Genomic DNA, 20,919 nt, shown 5'->3' on the forward strand with positions numbered 1-20,919 from the left:
CGGGGGGGTTAGTTGGGTGGTGGGTTTTACTGTTGGGAGGGTCTTTATATTTTTTCAGGTAAAAGAGTTGATTTCTTTAGGGCAATGCCCCACAAAAGGCCCTTTTAAAGGCTATTGGTAGTTTATTGTAGGCTAGTTTTTTTTAATTTTAGGGGGGATTTTTTATTTTTATAGGGCTATTAGATTTAGGGCTCCATGTACTAAGCAGTCAGCGAGCTATCCGCAACAAATCTCGCATCAAAACTCGCAAACTGATATGTACAAAGCCATCAATTATGTTAAAACTCGCATCTTTAAAATTGCGAGCGTACTTATCCGCCAAACCTCGCTACCTCTCCATTTTTTACTGTAATTAGACACATTTGACCACCAACTCGCCAAAAATGAATGTACTAAAAAATCTATTTGTCCGCTCGCGTCAATCTCCGCCCCCACCTCGTTATTTTTGCCTCGCCACCTTTTAGGTGGCGGGCAAGGTACAAAACAATAGGAAAGTCACTCTAGATGCCAGTCTAGACATATATAAAAGGCAGTAATATCAGCATTGTACTTACATTGTTCATTTCAGCAGCTATGGAGAGAATTCTGTTTTTGTTTATTCTCCATGTGATGCAAATCCGGGCTAGAAGACAGAATACTGGAAATGTAGCTAATCGTATCGTTAGAAGAAGGAGAGTTTGTGTCCCCCGTGTGTTCCTTCCACGGGTTGGTTTGCAAGGCCTTTCTGACCGAGAGATCATACAAAGATTCCAGCTTGATCGTGAATCGATATTACACCTGTATCGAGAGATTGAAGATCATTTGGAGCCGATGACTGCTCGTTCACAAGCTATTCCGGGACTTCTGAAACTATTAGCTGCATTGCATTTTTTTGCAACAGGCTCCTTTCAGGCAGTTTCTAGTGTCATTATTGGAATGAGTCAATCTGCTTTTTCACGCCACTTATCCAAAGTAATAGGGGCTATGATGGTTATTTTTCAGCAATATGTTTGTTTGCCATCTACCCCTGAAGAATGGCAATCTATCAAGTCAAATTTCTATAGGATGGCTGGGATGCCCAATGTCCTAGGTGCCATAGACTGTACCCATGTTGCTTTAAAACCACTTCAAGCTCGTGAGGAGATCTATAGGAATAGAAAGCATTTCCATTCCTTGAATGTCCAGATGGTCTGTGACCCCAACATGAGGATTATCAGTGTCCGTTCTAACTTTCCTGGCTCCTGTCATGATTCTTACATCTTAAGGCAGACTGGGTTATACCGGAAGTTCGAGGACGGAAATATGCCTGAAGGATGGCTTCTAGGTAAGCATAACTGGCGTCTAATTTGTCTCTCATTTCAATGTACAAAAATTGTGCCCAATTTGTCGACTGTAATCTGTATAGTTTAAATTTGTATTGTATAGTTCTGAATCTTTATAATTATTCTTATATTAATATTTATATTTATTATATCTTCTATTAGGAGATGGAGGGTACTCATGTACAGAATGGCTGTTGACTCCCTATAACAACCCACAGACCAGAAGTCAAGTACGTTTCAATGAAGCTCACCGATGTACCAGGGGGATTATTGAGAGGACTTTCGGTCTTTTGAAAATGCGGTTTCGATGTCTTGATCGTTCTGGTGGTGATATGCAGTATGCACCAGAGAAATTTGCAAAAATTATATTGGTTTGCTGCATACTGCACAATATAGCAATTAAAAGAGGCTGTCCATTAGAAGATGAAGATCCAATAGATGCTGATGATTTACCAGAAGAAATATGTGTAGAACAAGCTAATAGGCGTGGAAATGCAACAAGGGACATGGTTTCAGAACAATATTTTGAAGATTAAAGTTTCAGTTGATCAATAAAAAACTTTCTTTATTAACTTGTCTCCATTATTTTTTTAAGAATTAAGGTTATTAAAAATTACTCATGATAAACAGTTAAATACATAACAGTTGTTGCTCTTCAATTATCAAAGGTTTCAAATAAATAAAGTTTATGATCAAAGTTATTACAGACAATATTTTATAGGTAATACATTGTCTTTGTGACATCACACTAGTGTCTACAGCTGCTCTGACTCTTTTACATTATGTGATTAGTGTAATGTAATCCCTCCATAGCTGATGCTAATTCATTGTATTGTGTCATTGAATTGTAGCTGTAACAAGCGACAGTATATACAACAGTGCTTTATGTTATCAGATAGGATTTTTGAGTTAAAAAAGACTTGTTAATTTGCTTTGTTTTATTCTAACCTCAATTTTTAACAGCTACTAGGTTTTCCCATATTCAAATAAATACCTTAAGGGCTTACTCTTAACACTTATTTTCTTATCCTTAATAATATATTTTTCCATTCAAGATTTGTTAAAAGAATAGTGGCATATAGAAAATAATGGCAAATAAATTATTTTATTACAAAATTACAATCTTTAAACATTATATATTAACAATTGTAAACCAAAGTAACTTTTAATACATATAAACACATATGAAAAAAAAGAATATGTTTAGAAACAAAATAACAATTGTAAACCAAAATAAATTTTAATACATATAAGCACATCTGAAACAAAGAAAATGTTTAGAAACAAAATAACAATTGTAAACCAAAGTAAATTTTAATACATATCAACACATCTGAAACAAAGAAAATGTATAGAAACCAAATATCATTTGTAATAACTATAAACATCGATATTTACAAACCTTCATAAAATACATTAATCTACATATACATTATATTTTTTTCTATTTTTCGGGGATACATATCTATATCAATCCGCTAATGATTGACATAACGATTAATCACGTCATCGTCAAACATGTCGCGTCCTGAACCTTTTGGTGCTGGAGAATTGGTGATATTAGTTTATGCCATGGATAAATATTTCCCTAAACGGATTGGTGGTGTGAGGGGAGTGAGACAGGAATGCAGAGACAAAATTATATACGAGATGCTGAGAAGAATGCATCGTATTTCAAAAATTAAAAGAACAAGACGACAGTGTCTTAGAAAATATAGTGATTTGAAGAGAAGAGAACCGAAGTACTATAAATCGATTCGAAGATTGATAAGGACATGTAAGTTCCAAAATTATATATGAAATAATTTTTTATAATATAAAAAAGGGGGTTATTTTTGAACTGCGTCATCATTGACGAATCCAGGACAATATTATTTTCTGAGTGTTACTTTGACTATATTAGTATATACAATTGCAAAAAGTTACAAAAGTAAGCATGCAAAACTGAGCTAGTAGATTAAAATTTAACTATATTACTATATACACTTAAAAGGTTAGAAAAGTTAGCATACAAAAATGAGCTAGTAGAGTAAAATATAACTATATTAGTATATACCATTGAAACATGCAGAACTGAGTTAGTAGAATAAAATATAAATATATTACTATATACCATTGAAACATGTTAGAAAAGTAAGCATGCAGAACTGAATGGAATAATTAAATTTATTTTTTTTATTCCAAATTTTTTTTATATATATGTTTATAGATATGAGAAGTAGGAGAATGAAGTGTGAACACCCACCACGCTACCTAAGGTCAATGTTGGTGAAAACACCCAGAAGTGAAGCTCTTTCTCCACCTTTGCCAATAACACTATTGGATATTGAATTATCTCCAAATCCATATGAAATTTTTCATAAAAAGACACAGACAGGTAATGACTTATTATTTAACTTTTAAATCATATATTTTAGGTTTTGGCTTAAAAAGTTTTAGCATGCAATATTAATCAAGTTGCTAATTTACTTCTATTATCATTTTTTTCCTCATTATCTTTCTATCTTTATTTGAAAAAGAAGGCATCTAAGCTAAGGAGCCAGCCAATTTTTTGTTGAGCACCATGGGCAGCACTTTTTGATTGGTTCTGTCCAATTAGCAAGTACAACACAGTTGGTTCACCAAAAATGGGCTGGCATCTAAACTTACATTTTTGCTTTTCAAATAAAGATACAAAAAGAATGAAGTAAAATAGAAAGTTTATTTAAATTGCATGCACTATCTGAATCATGAAACTTAGAAATTGGGTTCAATGTCCCTTTTAATGATTATTATTATAGTTTTAAATAATATATCCTAGGTTTTTGATTTAATAGTTTTCTATCTTTATCTTTGTAATTACTTTCATAGATATTACCATGGAAGACATGGAAAATAGTATGGAAATGGAAGAATTTCAAAATCCTGATAGTGTGCCAATATTTGAAGCCTTGAGTTCAGATGATACTCAACCAAGGATAGAAGTTTTACCAACAATGATGGTAGATAAAGGTATGTTTCATACGCAGTAATCTTAAATCTAAGAAAATCAAAGTTTTAACTAATACATATTGTATATTTCAAATAGGAGTTGGCTCAGATGAAATCTTTAAAGGAGTGGACATAAGTGTAGAAGCTAATATAGTAGATAACCTAGATAACAGCACATCAGGAGGTAATATTTGTGATGAAAAACCCTATCATACATTGCATATCATACATTGCATATGAATTAAAATTTACTTTGCATTTATTTTTCTACAGATTTATCTTCAACATCAACTATTGAAACTGCAGACAAAAGTACTCAGAGTTGTCTTGAAGATCATGTTAAACAAAAAATTTCTAAAATTAGGGGAACTTTGGGAATGTTAATGGAGCAAGTAGATTTTTTATACCGTAAATATGTTATTTGATTTCATTTTTTGTTTTGTCATGATGATTGTCAGAAGAATGACAATTAATAACTGAGAAAAACTTTTGTGTTGAAGAATCAAAAGTGATTTTGAATTTATGTAAATAAACTTTTTTTTTGGGCATAAAAAAATTTGTCTTTATTAAATAATAACATTTTAAACTTAAAGAACACAAAAACTAACTTATTAAACAATATATCGATGAAAAAAATTTAACAGTGACTAATATAGTGTTATAAATAATAAATTAAATGTTCACTCCAGACGTGGCCTCTTTGGGTCTGTTGTACCCTCCCTTTCACTGACAATAGCCAACAGAGATTGTAATGTCCTTTCACTGATGGTTAAAGCTCTGCTAATTTGCTGGTTTTTCTCTTCATCCATCCGCCTCTGCCACTGGAACATTTCTCTTTGCAGCTGTAATTTCTGCATTTCAATCTCATTCCTTTGCATTTCTAGTTCAACATTTTTTTCTGACAGAGCAGCCCAGCGGTCAATATTAGTGTTAATAATATTTTGCATTTCTCTCTGTATTGCCTTGCAAGTGTCAACATTTCCCTCAATCCAACATCGGCCAATAGTCCTTCTGCCAGTGTATTGTCAATATTTAGACCACCTGTTTGCAGTGCAATTGGTGGTGCATGTGTTTCAACAGGTTCCTCAAGGTTTTCTGGTGTGTGAATTTCATCTGGTTGCGCATCTCCAAAATCTTCAAGAATATCTGGAGTCTCGCTTCCATCATGCCCTCCTGGTGGTTCATCTTGAATGGGATTTTCCACTATCGGCATGAGATTGATAGTGATCTCCCTTGATGAGTTTTCTTCTTCTAGATCAAGACATAACAAATTGTTAGTAAATAAAAATAAAATGTTCTAAAAACACTTGCAGAAATAGAATAGAAGGAGAGAGCAGATACAACCGTCATACACCAATTTAAGTTATATTATATATATATACATATGTGATACATACCATCAAATAATGGAGATGAATGTCCAGTCAATCGCTGGAAAAGACGTCCCAAATCACCTATAAAAAAATAAATAAAATAAAAATAAATAAATAAATAAAATAAAAAGGTTGTTTAGTCAATGTAACCATATATTCAAACGCTATTACATTCAGTGAAATTTCTATTTGGAAAATTATTAATGGAAATGTACTTTGCAATTAACTGGACACTGAAGCAAAAATAATATTTTTGAGAATAAGATATATAGCATGGAATTTCAATCAACTTTCTAATGTAATACTATGATCAATTCTCAAAAAGAAAATAATGATAACATTTAAACCCATTAGAAAGTTGCTTACAATTGCATGCATGCTCTACACGAATCCTCATTTTAAAAAAATTGTACAGTGTCCCTTTCATGAAAATCTATGATCATTGCTATTTGTCCTTCAAATTACATTCCATCTGTAAAAGATCTCGAACTAGAATATGTCAATAATGACATTTGACATTTAAAAAAAAAAAATAAAAAAAAAATTGATAGATAAAAGAGATAAAACACACAACATTGAAATTATTCATTTGTAAAGTACTTACCAGTTGCTCTACCAACACCAGTTTCTGGAGTGCTGGTCCTTACATCAGGAAGTGTGTCCACCGAGGAAATTGTGTGTGTAACATTAGATGTGGAGCGTATTAATTGTCCATGTGTAAAACTGGCCGAAGGTCTGGAAACAGCTGAACTGGGTGGTCTGTAAACCGCAGAAGATGAAGTAGAACAAGTGGGCACTTCGTTACTCCTCACAGGCTCTGCTTGTGTTGTTGGCGTTGCTTTAAAAAAAAATAAAAAAAAAATATGTTAGGTTTATTTTTATTTCTAGTTGAAACTGAAAGCTAAAAGTGTTAATAATAATAATCACAGCAGTGAATGAAGGCTCAATCATTAAAGGGACATGCCATCCACCTTTTTTATTTTATGATTTAGAAAGAGAATGCAGTTATAAACATCTTTATAATTTACTTATATTATCTAATTTGTTTTATTCTCTTGATATTCTTTGTTGAAAAGCATTTGATTGCTGCACAAAGAAGCCTCGTGTGATTGGCTCAACATGTGTATTTATTTTTCTTCAACTAAGAATATCTAGAAAATGAAGCCAAAGAAATAATGGAAGTAATTTGTAATGTTGTTTAAATTTCTATTCTCTATCTGAATCATTAAAAAAAAGATTTTGGGTTTAGTGGCCCTTTAAAGGGACATGAACAAATAAAATTTCCGTTACAAATCGCATAAGAAAATGCTTTTTCAAAAATATTTAATTGTATTATGTTTTTGCCTTCATTGGATTTTTATACTTTGATGAAAAGCAAATCTATACAGGCACAGTAAATGATCATTGGTTGATGCACATAGATGGTTCATGTGACTGCGTCAACTATGTGCATAGCTATATCTGAAAAAAGTATATGTTTATAAAGCGGAGAACAATTTTGAAAGATGTTAAAAATAATATTCTATAGTCAAATAACGCAACATGGAAGTCAATAGATCAGAAATTTAAGAAGGCATGTGATCTGGGGTTAGTCTCATGATTAATGTCGGACATACCATGTTACACAACATCAATATTTTTTTAATAGTTTCAAATTACATTATTTCTATTGTCATTATCTCTTTAAGGTTTCTATGCAATACTGGTTTGTAAATAAACACATGGGTGTTATATTTAGGGATCACTATATTAATAATCAACAAATCTATAGTTCCGTTAGACCTTTAAAAAAAAGGCAGTATAACAACCCTATTATTGTACAATCCCTTATACATATATGCAACATAAATGATTACAGTATTTGGGGCCTAAATGGCTTGTACAATCCCTTATACATATATGCGACATAAATGATTACAGTATTTGGGGCCAAAATGGCCTATATAGATTCAGATACTGAAGCTTAAGAAGTCAAATAATGTTATTTTAAAGAAATATATATTGGAGACAATGACCTATCATAATTTAAAAAAAACATTTGCGTCAATTATGTTGTACATTTACCTCTTAAATCACTGTCACAATCATCCGTTATGCCAGTGATGATCTCTGGTCCCAGACGCTGAACAAGCTTCTGCTCATAATCATTGAGGTCTGCCACATATGCTGGTCCACATCCGGTAGCACGTGCCGAATTTTTTTCTCTGGCCAATTTAGCTTTGGCGAAATGTTTAATGTCGTTGTAACACTTCTTCAGCTGATCAACATCCTTTTTTCCTGGACCCTGGGCACTAACAGCATCGCTGATCCTTTGCCGGATCTGCTTCCTCCTAGAAAAATTTGTCTGTTTGACACGACATCCAAACAAATAATCATAAGAGTCAATAATCATGTCAATCAAAACGACGTTTTGCTGATGAGAAAAGTGAGGATTCTTGGATTTTGAAGAGGTTTCAGATCCAGATGAAGCCATATCGAATTTGTAAATAAAGATCACAAAAAAGAGCGCTCTGTAATTACTCTCCAAAAATTTTGGAACAATAATAAAGTTGTTTAGAAAAGTTGTACATTTATTGGAGCAAAATTCTATTCCCGCGACTACTATGACGTTCATGACACCTTACATGTCACGTGTTAACAATTGGCCAGACAATTCAACTGAAAGTTAAGTACATCAGCTTAGTCGCGGCGAGCGAGGCGTCAAATTTATCAATATTCCGCCACTGCTCGCGGCGGGCTAGACGTGTCTATTTATTGTGGGATTATTAGTACATAGCAACAGCGGACACCATTTCGCCCGCGGCGAGTAACGGCGAGTTTAGCTGTGTCTAAAATGACGGATGAATTGACGGCTTAGTACATGGAGCCCTAGGTGTAAATGTTTTTATTTTGGATAATTTTATGTTATTTTTCATAATTTAGTGTTTGTTATTTTTTGTACTTTAGTATTTTTTTATTTTTGTAATTTAGTATTCTTTATTTTTTGTAATTATAGATTTAATTTTTTTAGTAGTGTTAGGTTTATTTAATGTGCAATTTAATTTATTTAATTCATAGTTATTTTAATTTTAGTATAATAGTAATGTTAGTTTAATATATAGTTTAAACTTTGGTTTTGTTAATTTCACAGGAAAGTTTTTATTTTAAGATAGGGATCTTGTAATTTTAATTTAAAGTTAGGGGGTTGTTAGGTCTAGGGGTTAATAGTTTAATTTATTTTTTTGCGATGTGGAGGCTGTCGGTTTAGGGGTTAATAGGTTTATTTAGTGGCAGTGATGTGGGAGGCCAGAGGTTTAGGGGTTAATAACTTTATTTAGTGGCGGAATAGGGGTTAATATCTTTATTATAGTGTGGGAGATGTTGGGGTGCGGGGGAATAGGGGTTAATAACTTTATTATAGTGGCAGCGATGTCAGGGAGCGGCAGAATAGGGGTTAATAAATGTTATTAGTGGTGGAGATATTGAGAACGGCAGATTAGGGGTTAATACATTTAATATAGTGTTTGCAATGCGTGAGGGCCTCGGTTTAGGGGTTAATAGGTAGTTTATGAGTGTTAGTGTACTTTGTAACATTTCAGTTATGAGTTTTGTGTAAGAGTTTTGTTGCGTAAAACTCATAACTACTGGTCTCAGATTGCGGTACGGATCGTGTCGGTATAGGCTGTAATGCAAGCTTTTTAGCCTCACCGCAAATCTTGTAATGGCAGCGCTATGGAAATCCCACACAAAAACATCATTTTTATGAGTGCAGGACTGACGTTGCATTACAGGCTAAAATGCTTGCGGTACAGTTATACCGACAAGACTCGTAATGGCTGCGTTACTGTTTTAACGCTGAAATGGCCATTTTTCAGTTTTAGAACACAAACGCAAAACTTGTAATCTAGGTGAGAGTTAGTTAGTTCTTATTTAAATCTTCTATATTTATGTGCCTTTAGAAATTAAATTAAAAAGTAAAAATAAAAAGGCAATAGAAAGGATAAAATAATAGCAAATTTAATGTTAATGACCTATATTTTGAGAAGACATTCTGAATTTTACACCAGTCTACTTAATATATCATCATCACTGCATATTCAATAAATACATATGAGGATAAGCCAGCAATTCATCAAGCTTTTAAGATCCAGTCTGTACAGCTGCTAGGAATGATGAATTCAGTCTAGTCTGTAATGCAAACAGCTCTCCAAATTCTTAAGCCTTTGGAAATGTGCCTTCCGAATGTACATTGTCACCGCAAAGGTTATAAGACAGTTTGTCTTGGACAAAAAGCAGCTGGAAAACCACAAAACTGGTCTTGAATTGAATTGACAGTTTTAGGATAAGTGGTCATATTTGGCAGGAAACAAGGGACGCACCATCAACCTCTGGCTGGTACATGAAATGCTTTGCAATTCTCCTTACTGCTAGTAACTGGGAGCTCTGGTTAATATATGCACACATGGTAAAAGAGAATCATATCACTTACACAAGCATGAATGCCCTCATAAGCAAATAAATCTTGGACCTACAAATATGCAATATATATATTGTGTTAATATCTTTTTCAAATTAACCCATTGCATTATAAAATGGCAAGAAATTGGTATCCATGTATGCGTCATTTTATATAGAAGATAAGATGAAAAATGTCAGAAATCAAGTTTCTCTAAAAAGGCAAATGAAAAAAATTAAAGAAAAACAAAAAAAAAACTAGAATACAAGAAGCTAATGTTAGGTTCAAAAACTCATTGTTAACAAAAAAAATAAAACATTTACCCTTTAAAATGAGATTCATGTTCGTTGCCCTTTTTTTGTACCGGTTACTGAAAGTCCTTTCCAAGCTATCACCATCTGTTTGCTCAGCATCACTTTCAGCACTTAACAGATGGCTTCAAGAGTGTTAAATTGTCAGATATTTAACAATGTGATGGTTACTAGCCTCTATTTTGATCCATCCAAAATGACTTAATGGACATACTATTTTTCTACACCTTGAAACACCTTTCCATTCTGTCTGACAGTTCCAAATGCCGTATCAGTCACCCAAGACAAGGCAATACAGTAGAAAATGAATTGCATGCTGAATTCACATTTCAACAAAAAAAATTGCTTTCTGTCATTCTATAGGAGGCCAGTCTGAGTTTCATAATTATATATACTGTATATAGATAAATATTTATAAATAATGATTTATTTATGCTTGAGCCAGCATGAAATGAAATAAAACCTTCTTCAATTTCAGTAAAAAATCTCCTTTATTAAATGTCAAAGTACAAACATGGACAATATTCGGGTAACCCCACCCCACAGTTTTATGTGTTTAATGCGATACAACCTCAGAGACTGCTCAAGTTGTCCATTGCTACTTGTCACCCTTTTAAGTCCCAAATTTGCTCCAGGAGGAATCAAGATGTAATTATTGAATTGAACAAAACAACCATATGCACTGTCCTCTTTTCCATGCAATACAAATAAAATATTAAAACTTCATTAAACACCTTGGGCTAGATTACATGTGGAGCACTAAATTATTGCGCGCCTGAAAATGTGCAGGGTGCAATAACTAACCAGCCGTTGCAAGTGGCTAGTTATTGCTACTGCGAGTTGGGGGTAGCAATTAGCGTTTATAAAATTTACCAGAGATCAGAGCACTAGGCAGTATTTTGGGGAAAAGTTGGCAGGACTGAAAAGTACTTTTACATTGCGGTCTATCGGAACTGTTCTTATATACATATATATTTATGTGTTAATATGTGTATATACAAATATTAACACATAAATATATATGTATATAAGCACATACATATGTATTTATATTTGCTGCCATTGCTGCACTACTTATCCCCCACCTGCGCTTAGGTTCTGATGCCGTCTCTGATGCACTATTCATTTTCACCACTTAATTACTCATATAGGGCTAGATTATTACACATATAGGGCTAGATTTTGTTTGTAATCCCCCTTGTTTCTTGCACCCATTCCAGACTGGGGTTAACTGCCTGTGGCTCTGGTGACATCACAGCTTTTTTGGAGTGCTATTTAGCACCCAGGGCTGGGATGTTGCTGAGTCACTGGATGTGTACCTGATCCGGTCTTGGAGTGCAGTTCCCTTCCGTGTTTTGTATTTCTCTGGGTGATTACATCCACCTGTGCACCCCTTCTCTGTTCTCAGTTTGTTTCGCTTTGTAAGCTCGCATGTTGTGGCTGTGTTAGGGACTCAGGCAGTGGAAAGGACCTTGACGTGGTGCCTGAGCTTTTCCCATTTGGCCAGATGCGGTAACTAACCTTTCCAGTTGTGATTTTATCTTAGCTGTGAGCTAGCTGGTGAGTGCTGGGTGTCTATGTGTTGTATTACTTTTTGTTTGTAATCCCCCTTGTTTCTTGCACCCATTCCGGACTGGGGTTAACTGCCTGTGGCTCTGGTGACATCACAGCTTTTTTGGAGTGCTATTTAGAACCCAGGGCTGGGATGTTGCTGAGTCACTGGATGTGTACCTGATCCGGTCTTGGAGTGCAGTTCCCTTCTGTGTTTTGTATTTCTCTGGGTGATTACATCCACCTGTGCACCCCTTCTTTGTTCTCAGTTTGTTTAGCTTTGTAAGCTCGCATGGTGTGGCTGTGTTAGGGACTCAGGCAGTGGAAAGGACCTTGACGTGGTGCCTGAGCTTTTCCCATTTGGCCAGATGCAGTAACTAACCTTTCCAGTTGTGATTTTATCTTAGCTTTGAGCTAGCTGGTGAGTGTTGGGTGTCTCTATGTGTTGTATTACTTTTTGTTTGTAATCCCCCTTGTTTCTTGCACCCATTCCGGACTGGGGTTAACTGCCTGTGGCTCTGGTGACATCACAGCTTTTTTGGAGTGCTATTTAGCACCCAGGGCTGGGATGTTGCTGAGTCACTGGATGTGTACCTGATCCGGTCTTGGAGTGCAGTTCCCTTCCGTGTTTTGTATTTCTCTGCGTGATTACATCCACCTGTGTACCCCTTCTTTGTTCTCAGTTTGTTTGGCTTTGTAAACTCGCATGGTGTGGCTGTGTTAGGGACTCAGGCAGTGGAAAGGATCTTGACGTGGTGCCTGAGCTTTCCCATTTGGCCAGATGGGGTAACTAACCTTTCCAGTTGTGATTTTATCTTAGCTGTGAGCTAGCTAGCGAGTGCTGGGTGTCTCTATGTGTTGTATTACTTTTTGTTTGTAATCCCCCTTGTTTCTTGCACCCATTCCAGACTGGGGTTAACTGCCTGTGGCTCTGGTGACATCACAGCTTTTTTGGAGTGCTATTTAGCACCCAGGTCTGGGATGTTGCTGAGTCACTGGATGTGTACCTGATCCGGTCTTGGAGTGCAGTTCCCTTCCATGTTTTTATTTCTCTGGGTGATTACATCCACCTGTGCACCCCTTCTTTGTTCTCAATTTGTTTGGCTTTGTAAGCTTGCATGGTGTGGCTGTGTTAGGGACTCAGGCAGTGGAAAGGACCTTGACGTGGTGCCTGAGCTTTTCCCATTTGGCCAGATGTGGTAACTAACCTTTCCAGTTGTGATTTTATCTTAGCTGTGAGCTAGCTGGTGAGTGCTGGGTGTCTCTATTAGTTAAAACCGTTATTAAATAGGAATTTTACAAAAATATGCTTTTACATTTTTTCATCTACTTAATGACAAAGGGCTCCAATGCACTTCTCTATATGCCTATATATGTGTACATGTGTATTTATGCGTTTATAGGTGTATATATGTCTGTAAATATATATATATATATATATATACACATATAAATACATATGTACACACACATATATATTTATATACAGTATATTTATACATATCCATCTTTAGAAATGTATATATCTCTATGAAGCCTTTTGCCTGCCTTTTTTTTCTTTTCTAACACCCAAGGTCTTTTGTCTTTGAGCCTTTATAACTTTTGTGTGCAATATTTGCTTTGATTTTTTTTAATTAGATGGAGTTATTATGAGTGTATGCCTTATGTATTTTTATGTGTTTTCCAATACTTTTTAGTTTCGCAAAACAGTTAACCAGAGCTCTGAAGTTGCAGTAATCATTCTAGTGTAAATCGTGATTGAGTTCAAGCGCGATGAGCGCAAACCTTCATGATATATCCCTTATTTGCACTCCACTCATAATCTGGCCCATAGATAGAAAAATATTTTTATACAGAAAATGGAAACAATCAAATTACCCTTAATCATTGTACAGATCCATGTGTACTCTAGCCTCCTCACAGAAAAGATGCCAATCCAATTTTCTATCAAGTCCATTAGGATGTATTGAATCTAACCTACAGACCCATGGAGCTTCACAATTTCTCAATAGTTTCTTCATGTCTCCCCCCGTATTAATGGTGGGATATGGTGAAAATATAACTGGGCTATAAATGACCTACACTAGGAACATGGTTTGCTACCGGTGCTGTAAGATCTTTACATCTAATATTCAATTTATGTAGTCCAATCCTATCCCTTACTTGTTGTGTTGTTTCCCCTACATAAATAATTCCACTGGGACATTTAATTAAATTTATCACAAACATATTATTGCATGTATAAAAGCCAGACATCTTATATTTTCTCCCTGTCCAAGGATGTACAAAATCAGAACCCTGAAAGTAACAGGAAACCCAATTTTCTTCTTTCCCAATTCAGATAGAGCATACAATTTTAAACAACTTCCCAATTAACTGGAAAATGTACAGCCACTAATCAGCAAATACCACCCAGGTGTTGAGCCTATCTAGCTATGCTTTCCCACAAAGGATACCTAAATAATGAAGCAAATTAGATAATAGACGTAAATTGGAAAGTTGTTTAAAATTGTATACTCTATCTGAATAATGAAAGAATAAAATTCGGTTTCCTGTTTCTTTAATCATACCATTACAGCTACTGCAACCCAAACATGGGTAACAACCACATCTCTGAGTTGTAATATATCTTCCTCTCATCCTTTTCTCACTGCCAATATTAGCCATTATCAAATTGCTTATTACAATCCTACACCTTCTGTAGGCAGGCATTGAAATATAATTAAAGGACTCTACACCAGGATGACAATCACTTAATATCAGCCAATACTTTCTAATGAGTCTCTGTATATTTTTACTTAAATAATTGTATTCATAGACAAAACTAATCTTTTATTTTCTCCACTTTCCTTAACAGTCTGAGTTTGCCTATTTACTTTTTTGGATACTATCAATTACTCTTTCTATCTACTTTGTAATTAATACTGCAGAATAAAACCTCTGCACAAACTGTTCTCCCATAACTAACAGCCACTGATCCAAGGGTTTCATCAGTTACAATTCTCTTTACCAGTAACAGTTGGCTTCTAGGTAACACATTTATTAGGGTTAGTGGATGTGCAGTGCACTAGAAGCTTGTAATAGACTATTTCTTTTTCTATCCATCTATTTTTAGACAACTGACTTCCTTATTAACCATTGTATGCAAGAATTGTACACTCCACGTAAAAGTGTATTGTATAGTTCTAGTTGCATTATTAATTTCCTCAACAAATTGTAAAAGCCCACCAAATGCCGATAATGTCATCTATATAGTGCCATGAAGTTGTGCCATATAGTAAAAATAATTCATTTTAATATACAAGATATTCTTCATAAACATTCATGAATATATTGGCATAAGTGGGTGCAACAGCACTCTTATTTTTTAATCCCAGATCTTAAAAGTTTAACCCCCCCCAGTCTCCATAGACCAATTTGTATGCAATATATTATCCACTATATTACCACTAATGTTTGTTCTTCCTCCTTATTGACCGTTGAGGCCATCCTCCTTGCAATGAGCTCTATTCCTCTCCACCGGTGGTGTACCTTCCTGCCATATCGCTGCCAGTGTTGGATTCCCCATGGAGCCTTCTGAATAGGATTCAGAACTACTACTGTCACATTGCTCCTGGCAGTGGTGGCTGGGGCATTGGCGTCCCTTACCAGAAAAGCTCCTCTATTCCCTTTGCTCTATTTTAGTTTGCCTGGTTTTGACCTTGGATCTCCCTAACTAAGTATTTGGACATTGATTTTGTACTTTTGTTTCCTGTCTGGTTGTGACCCTGGCATGTTGACTTCGCCTTGACCTATTTGGTCATTTTCTGGTATTCAGCTTTCAAGTTATAGTCCTTTGTGCTCAGTCATTAATCTCCTGGGTCCTAGTTCTAATTGTCTCTATGATATTTCTTTATCACCCCACTTAACGCTGGAATAAAGAAGACTACTCGCCAGGATTGGTTTGATAGAGAACTATCTGAACGGCTTAACAGTTCTTCACATACAGGAAAATGTTATTTTTATTATTAAATATATATTCCTGTAGTTATATAGGTAAAGATATATATTTCACATCACCATTATCAGATTTAAAGAAATATATATTTAATCACAAAAATTAAAAAAAAATTCTATGTGAAGAAAACTTCAGGTTTCACACTTTAGGTCTAATGCGGTGTCAGGATAGCACACATGAAGAATAAGTTGTCTTAAGACGCATTATGTATGATAGTAAATATAAAATATTTAAAAATAATAATTAATAATTATTAAAGATAAAATAGATGAGATGTAAAATATATATGATGAGATGTAAAATATATATATATATATATATATATATATATATATATATATATATATATATATATAATAAGAAAAGGCATGCACTCACTGGATTAGTGAAAAAGTGCTTTAATTAGCACATCAAAAAAGGGATGGTCTGATGAAGGGGTGATTGATCCCCAAAACGTTAGACATTTTTTGATGTGCTAATTAAAGCACTTTATCACAAAGTGCATGTCTTTTCTTATTTTATTACACTTGCCTGCACCCTGGTAGATGTTGTTTGAGTGGGAGTGCGCTCTTTTTTTCATATTATATATATATATATATATATATATATATATACTGTATATATATATATATATATATATATATACTGTATATATATATATATATACTGTATATATATATATATATATATATATATATATATATATATATATCCTGTGGATTAATTCGAATTTTATATTACATCTATAATAATTATTTACAATAATTATTAATATTTTTCAATATTTTATATTTAATAAATACATAACACACATTAGTATTACTTAAGTCGGGTTATTGCACATGAAGAATTAGTTTTACAGTATTATATATATATATATATATATACATACACACCATATACCCTTTAACCCTTATACAATTTTTTATTAATATTTACATGAATGTTTATCAAAATCTATCTATATTAATGCAAGACGTGTTTAGTGCACATTTTTTTTATCCCTCACACTTTATACAAGGCCTTAACTCCCGCTCATTTGCATTCCATTTTAAATACGCACACAATTTTGTGTGGTTGCAATACTGCTTTTTGCTTCCTCTTAGTGCACTCAGCTTATTGTTCCTGAAGTAAAATGTTGGAAGATATACACTATACATACAATATTTTCTTCTTTTTTGTGGTAGTAATTGTAGATTCCATGGCTTATTTTGAGGGGAAAAAATAATCATTACAAAACATTAAAACCAAAAAGTGGTTTTCTCAATAAAATTTTAGTTACAAGTGGGTTTAAATGGTACATTTACTAGCATGTGCTACGCTGTTCAAAACAGGATAGACTTCAGTTGAAGATGTAGGTCATTTTGAAAGAGCTTATATGTATATAATCTATACTCTCTGGTTAATGAAAGCAAATTAAAACCAATGAAGGGGTGAATGGTTGCCTTTAAGCCTGAGGATAGACAATCATGTTACATTTTTACATGGCAGAAGTGAAATTTTTATTTGTAATTTATGATTCAATTGATACTGAATACTGAGAAGCCAGACACACACTTTTTAGAACACATGAAGGGGCATTTATATATATAGATGATGTTAAATAATCCAAAAAGCTAAGAGCCTTAGTAAGATTTTAGGAGATGTTACTCCCTGACTCTCAGGATGTGTAAGACTCTATAATGTATCTGATATCTGATATCATGATCTTGATAAGGTTTGTGTGTGCACTTAATCTGCAGTAAAAACAGTGATAATGGGATTTAAAGTAAAATTATGGTCAGTAGGAGTAATTTTCTTTTACCATTAACATATATACAAAGTAAATGTGAAGCAAGTAACACTGGCAGAGGAAGCAGGAGGCATGGGGGCACAGTAAGATTGAAAGCAAAATAGGGCCCCTTGTACTTTGGGATTAAACTGGTAAGGTTGAATGTACAGCAACTACATTATCTTGCACAGATCAGCAATCTGCAGATAATCTGGTCTGCTGTCCATATATTGATAGACCTACAGACACCAACATAGATAAAGAGACTGTAGATACTATTGGTGCATAAAATATAGTATTTCAGCTTATCCTACTACAAGATGTTTCACAAACACCTTTAATTACAAGGGCTATTTTCCTTTGTCTGTACTCATGTATTTCCCTTGCAAACCTCATCCCAGTTATCTCTGGAAGAACTAAAAGGAATTCCAATCAGAATAGAAGCTAGAAGGACATGACTCTCCCCTGCTTCATGAGCAAATTTTTTCTGTGGTGAAACTCTGAACTTTTTTAAAACAACTTTAAAATAACTAAACTAGACACACATGAACACCTGTTGTTTAACCCCTTAACGACCAAGTATGTACAAGGTACATCCTACAAAAATTAATTAATTAATTAATTATTAATGACCAAGGGCATACCTTGTATGTCCTCAGGGGTTTTAAGTGCTGGAAGCGATCATGATCGCTTCCAGCCGCTTTCAGGGTATTGCAGTGATGCCTCGCTATTGAGGCATCCTGCAATACCCTGTGGTAAGCAACTGATGCAGAGAGGGCCCTCTCTACATCAGCCAGCGAGGTGCCAATCGTTGGTGGCGTGGGAGGGATAAGAGGGATGTTGGTGGGCGGCCTATCGCTGGAGGGGGCGAGAGGAGGTTGTAAGGTCTGGGAGTAGGCATTTGAGGTCTGGGAGCAGATTGGAGAAGCATGAGGGGGTGGGAGCGAGCATGAGGTGGCGGGAACAGGTGGGACCCCTACACTACAGCAAAAGATTAGTGAGTTGGAAGGAGGAAGAGGGGGATACGTGTTGGGAAAGAGATCTGGGAAGGGGGTATCAGGGTGGTTGGGGGCTAAGGGGGAATATATATATATATATATATATATATATATATATATATAATCCATTATAGAAGAGGACTGCACTCACTGGATTTGGTATATAAAATAAATTTTTTTATTAAGGTGACGTTTCAGGGTACGCAGACCCCTTCCTCAGACCAGGCAGCAGTGCAAGTGAACAGTGTGCAATATAAAGCAACATAGCCCCTCCCATCAAACAGTTAGTGAAATTGTGCCAAAACCTTTGTAACCATGACAACAGGTGAATCACCTAATTAACAATAGTAGTTAATAATAATTAACAATATTCCTACCTTTACTAATGTGATAGTTAAAAACAGTATACTTGTGCAAACCATATAAGTGTATCTTAAAACTATTCTCAAACAATAAATGACATGACATATGAGTAGCACCTAAAACAAGGTGCACCCAAAGAAATAAAATCTCCCCCTACAATGTGATGTGTGACATACTGAAATAGCTACCACAAAGAAACAACTTAACATAGATAAAGGCAGTCTATAGGAAACAGCGCTCAATAAAAGATAGTTGCAGGACCTAGGCAGTATATCAGCATTTAAACATTAGTGTCTCAGTATCTCTCAGTAAAACATACTTCTCAGTAAACAAAGGACAAGTAGAGAAAAAGGACAAGTAGAGAAAAAGGGCTCATAGCCAGAAAAACACGTATGTCAAGATTTAGGCAAGCATGTAGATGTGTGTCAACTGTTGAACATCAGTAGGTATATCGTATAGCATCCATAGACTAATCTTAGAGAGAAAGAAGGTGTCATCACACCATCACCGACTACTGAGCCTAAGGGGTAATATAGATAATTTCAAAGCAGTGTGATTGCAATACATACAAAGAGTCAGCAACGTAAGATCGCTATTTATATCTCAAAGGGGAAAAAATATATATATCTCTACCAGCCAGCAATGTCTCTAGTTCAGTAACTTACTTGGCATGAGATGTGATAGATACTGTCAAAGTGATTGCAGCGTGTTGCAGAGAGGGAGCTGGAGACAAGATATGTCAGTTAGAAGTTTCAAAAACAGGCGCGGATCAACACAGTCCCGCGTCTTTGTCAACGGTGTCAGCGAGCATGGCTAATTTGCATAGCCGTCTGACGTCCTCAGGGGGGGGTGTATCAAGCAGACAGAATGTTAGCCGCAACTGCTGGGGCAAGCCAAAAAATTATTGTACATACCTACACTTGTAGGAAAGGGGCGAATTGTCTAAACATCTGAGTATATATCACAAAAACAACAGCATAACATGGGTCTATATTGCTTGTATACTTCTATCATATCCCAAAAAGGCTAAGAGAAGCCGTCTGACTTGCAGATAGTTGTATGGATCTGAGAGCCCTAGTCTGCCCAAAATGTGCTAATGTATGTTATGAGTACCATATCTATCCAGAGAGCCATATGTGTACGAAACAGTAAAGGTATAGGGTTAGTAAATGTACTTAAAGAGAGCATAGTCTACCAGAATGTTGGTGCTAGAGCTAATCATGATACAAAATAAACAACCAAAAACCCTATACTGGTAAAACATATGCCAGAGTCTTGTGCCTGAGTAACATGTTACTCTTACAGTGGGATCTCAGTGTTACAATCATAGTTCCCCTTTTACAATTGGCAATCAATTGTGGTTTATATGCAAAAGATAAAATCAGGGTTATATTAACAGCGAGCCATGGTATCCAGATAAATCAATAAAGCATATGCATAGTCAGTGGGCAAATTTTGGAAGTAAAAGTAAAACATCCTATCACTATGCAAACAGATATTGATGATATGGCCAATGTATGTTCTTGCCTAAATCAGGAAACCTTGCCATATAGGGTAAGGTATCATGCACAGTCCGAGGAAGAACCATTGCTGGTTACACAGATATTATAGGAAACAGTGCCAGTCATTGGACATATTAAGTCCCCTCGGGTATAGGTTGTCAAGTCTGTGTATCCACTTGGTCTCCCTCTGCAGGAGTGTTCTATCCCGATTACCCCCCCCCCCCGCCATATTGGTGGGACGTGGTCAATGAGGATAAAACGTATGTCTGTTACCTTATGCTTGGCCTGTAGGAAGTGTCTAGCCACTGGTTGGTCTGCTGTTCCATTATCCAAAGCAGTACGAATTG

This window comes from Bombina bombina, chromosome 6 (genome assembly GCF_027579735.1).
Source record: "Bombina bombina isolate aBomBom1 chromosome 6, aBomBom1.pri, whole genome shotgun sequence".
Lineage (NCBI taxonomy): Eukaryota > Metazoa > Chordata > Amphibia > Anura > Bombinatoridae > Bombina > Bombina bombina.